General features: G+C 38.1%; 1 pseudogene; it reads right to left on the bottom strand.

The window, feature by feature from the left end:
- Window positions 1-1,015: 1,015 nt before the first annotated feature.
- LOC125412038 (small ribosomal subunit protein eS8 pseudogene) lies at window positions 1,016-1,629 on the bottom strand (annotated as a pseudogene).
- Window positions 1,630-4,358: the final 2,729 nt, after the last annotated feature.

Raw genomic sequence — 4,358 nt, 5'->3', positions numbered from 1 at the left:
TTTCTGATATTTCTTTCTTAGCCCATTTACCATCTGTATATAGGAGGAATACTGATTTTTTTTTAGTTAATCTTGTATCCTACCACATTACTGAAGGTGTTTTGCAGCTGTAGGAGCTTTCTGGTAGTATTTTTCAGGTCCTTTATGTATACTATCATATTGTCTGTAAATAGTGAAAGTTGACTTCCTTCTTTCCAGTTAGTATCCCCTTAATCTTTGTTGTCTTATTGCTCTGGTTAAAACTCTGAGTACTATATGAAGAAAGTGGACAACCTTGTCTTCTTCTGATTTTAGTAGAATTGCTTTGAGTTTCTCTCCATTTAGTTTGATGTTGACTGTTGACTTGCTGTATATTGCCTTTATTATGTTTAGGCACGTTCCTTATATCCCTGATTTCTCCAATACCTTCATCATAAAGGGATGTTAGATTTTGTGAAGGTTTTTTCATCATCTGATAAGATGATCATATGGTTTTTGTCTTTCAGTTTGTTTATATGGTGGATTGCATTGACAGATTTTCATGTCATGAACCATCCATGAACCTCTGGGATGAAGCCTATTTAATAATTGTGTGATGTGGGATTCTCCTCTGTATGCTGTGAATACAATTGGTTAATAAAGAAACTGGCTTAGGCCTGTGATAGGGTAGAGTAGAGCTAGGCAGGGAAACCTAAACTGAATATTGGGAGAAAGGAGGCAGAGTCAGTGAAAAGTAATGGAGCCACCGCCAGAGACAAACATGCTGAACCTTGCCAGTAGGCCAGGAACCTCATGGTAAAATATAAAACAATGGAGATGGGTTAATTCTAGATGTAAGAGCTAGCTATCAATATGCTTAAATAATTTACCGAGCAGTGATTTAATTAGTAGAGTTTCTGTGTGGTTACTTCGGTAGTCTGGGCAGCTGGAAAACAAACAAGCGGCCCCATCACTACAATTGTAGATGATTTTTTTAAAATATAGAATAATAAACACCTTTATTACATGAGCTATGATGGATGGTTTATTTGTTTTTTCAGATTTTGATCTTCCTCAGATAGAACTCCAGCTCCTTGCCTTTTAGCACATAGTCGTCTGCTCTGCCACACTGGCCTGGTCTTGAGGCGATAGAGGCCAGAAGCTTGCCCTGCTGGAACTGCTCCTCCAGAAGACTGCTGATCTTGGTGCTCTTTTTCCTTTCATCATATTTCTTCTGAATTTTCTTTGATCATTTCTTGTTTAATATTTCTTCCTCCTCAGGAGTCAGCTTGGTCCCCTTCTTGCAACCCAGGGGCAGTACATAGTGGGACTGTTACCACTGTCAATAGGGTGTGTTGTCAATAAGCACAATGCAGATCTTGACCAGAGTCTTGGTGCGGACCAGCTCGTTATTGGATGCATTGTAGATGACATCAATGATCCTTGTTTTGTAAGTGCAACACTCAGAAACCCAGGAAAAGTTCCCCACACTCAGTCTTAGGGCACAGTACTTCTTATTGCCTCCTCACACACAGACCGTGTGGATGCGACGAGGGCCAATCTTAGTGTTAGCCCAGGCCGTCCCAGCTCATACTTCTGCTTCTTGTGGTAGGGCTTTCTCTTACCCCTTGTCTTGCTGTGCTTGTACCAGATGTCCCAAGAGATGCCCATCGCTCAGTGCTGGCAGGAAAGAGCTGTAGATGATTTTTTAAATGCGTTCTTGGATTCAGTTTGTCAGTACTTTATTGAGTATTTTTTGCATCGATGACCATAAGAGAGGTTGGTCTGTAATTCTATTTCTTAGTTGTGTCTTTGTGTGGCTTGGATACCAGGGTAACTGTAATCTTTTTAAAAGAGTTTGGCAATGACCCTTCTGTTTCTATTGTGTAGAACAAGTAGAGGAGTATTGGTTTAAGCTTTTCTTTGAAATCCAAGTAGATTTCTGTGCTGAAACTGTCTGGCTCTGAGATTTTGCTGGTTAGAAGGCTTTTGATGACTGTCCATCCCAAACAGTTTTCCCTTTCAACCTCTCCTCCCATTCCCTCTTCCCATTTCCCCTCCATGCCATCTCCTCCCTCAATTCACTCCTCTTCTCTTCGTTTCATAAAGGGGCAGGGCTCCCATGTATCAACAGCATGGTATATCAAGTTGTGGTAAGACTAAGTATTCCCCACACCCCGCACACCTTTGTATTTAGTATTTAGGCTGGTCAAGGCAATCCTGTAGATGGAAGTTTCTTTCTTGCTCAGTTCCACAGCCATTTAGTCCCAAAGAAACACACAGAGGCTTCTATTAATTATAAGCTATTTGACCTGTTAGCTCAGGCTAATTATTAACTAGCTCTTACAACTTAAATTAATCCATAATTCTTGTCTATGTTTAGCCACCTATCTTGTTACCTTATCTCGGTAAGACATTTCATCTTGCTTCTAGTGCTTCTGACATGTGACTGACTCTCTGCCTTTCATTTTCAAAAAGTTCTCTTAGTCTGGCTTCCCCATCTATACCTGCTGCCTGGTTACTGGTCAACCAGCATTTTATTGAACCAATGTGAGTAAAAAATCTTTACAGTGTACAAAAGCATTACCTCAGAACATAATTTAGAATGAGGAATAAGTTCCCAAGAGCCAAGGAGAACATTAGAGGCAATCCCCACTCCTATTGTTAGAAGTCCCACATATAAACCAAGTTATACAACATATAAGTCATTTCCACATAGGCTCACTGGTTGTTGGTTCAAACTCTGTGAGATCCTATAAGCCAGGTTAATTGTTTCTGTGGGTTTTCTTATTATGTCTTTGATTCCTACAATCCTTCCTCTCTTTCTTCAACAGGATTCCCTGAGGTTGGCCTAAGGTTTGACTATGGATCTCTGAATCTGTTTCCATTAATTACTGGATGAAGGCTGTGTGGACAATTGAGCTAGTCACCAATCTGATCATAGGAGATGGCCAGTTCAGGCTACACATTCACAATTGTTAGGAGTATAGAATTTTGAAGTCAGTCTTCCTTTCCCTCCTGTCTTTCTCAAATCTTATACATTGATTTTTCAGATTGTGTTAGCATGTGTTTTTATGTTTGTTGGATTATTTAAAGTAGTATATTCTTCAGGTCTATATGATTATTTATTTATGATTGTTTTATCTTTTTCCTATAAACTATGCCATATTTTATTTCTACCATTTAATATGCCCCAAACCAGCTTACCTGCCAAGCAGACAGTAACACATTTCAAACGTGTTTTATTTGTTTATAGGCACAAAAATTTAGTAACTTTGGCCTATGACATAGAGTTTGGAGAGAACTGTCAAAAGTAAATAAGACTATAATTAAGAAAGTCTTACAAATCATCTGGCCTCTGAGTTCCTATTTAAACACTCCACAGTGGAGTAACGAGGTTCTTATGAGGTCTAAGCTCTGTTGTCTGGCACGAGACTCTAATTGAAACTGAAGAAAATATGGACTTATAACTGAAGTAGATTATGTGACATAAAGGACCATTCATAAAGTACGCCAGCTATGACATAAACCTGAACACAGTCTTGATGAAGACTCCAACAATGTGTCTGTAGTCTGTAGGCAGATGTCTCCAGTGAGAGCTCAGGAAGAACACTCATAAATCAACACACTTCTGAAAACATTTTTAAGGTTCTGGTATGTTAAAATCACTATCATGTCCCTCAACTTCCCTGAAATAAGAAACAAACCCATTTTATAACTTCTTGACAGAGTTGAAATTACTTACAAATTCAGTGATTTTTTTAAAAATAATAAAATTTTGTAGTCTAAGTGCTTTCTAGACCTCTTAGCCAGTATTTTCTTGGTTACTTCACTATTTCTTCTCATGCTAACTGAAATTATTTTCTTACTCAACCAAGTCACCCTAATGCAGTTGTCTGATTCTGAGTCTTACAGTTAGCTGTGAAACTAAGTGTTTGTAAAATGAGCGCATATTGTCACCATAAATAACAGTACACTGGGAAGCAGGTATGTCACCCGCATAAAAGTATGATACGAAAGACAGTTTCAAACATATGTTGTTTTGTTTCTGTTCAAATAGTCTGGATATCCTTTTAAGATGCTTCAACTTTCTGTAATAGGGATTGAAATCATTTTTCTAAAAAAATGTGTCCCTCTTGGTTATTTAATATAGCAGAACAATAGCAGAATAAAATACCAGTGGAATATTTGATAATTTTTTATTGAGGAAACAGGGAAGTTAGGATGAAATATAGTACTCTTCAAGTTAACAGGAAAATACACTTTCAGATCCACCTAAAGATCTTCTACCATTTATCAAAAAAAATCTTCAATTTTCAAAAGCCTTCTAAAGACCTCCTGGGACTGTAAACAAAGGCTATATTGTATCCGTGGCTGAAGCTTGTTAAGTGGCTCATGAA

Source organism: Myodes glareolus, chromosome 4, assembly GCF_982192425.1.
Source record: "Myodes glareolus chromosome 4, mMyoGla1.1, whole genome shotgun sequence".
Taxonomy (NCBI): Eukaryota; Metazoa; Chordata; class Mammalia; order Rodentia; family Cricetidae; genus Myodes; species Myodes glareolus.
The sequence above is the reverse complement of the archived record's forward strand: the minus strand, read 5'-3'. Positions and strand labels throughout refer to the sequence as shown.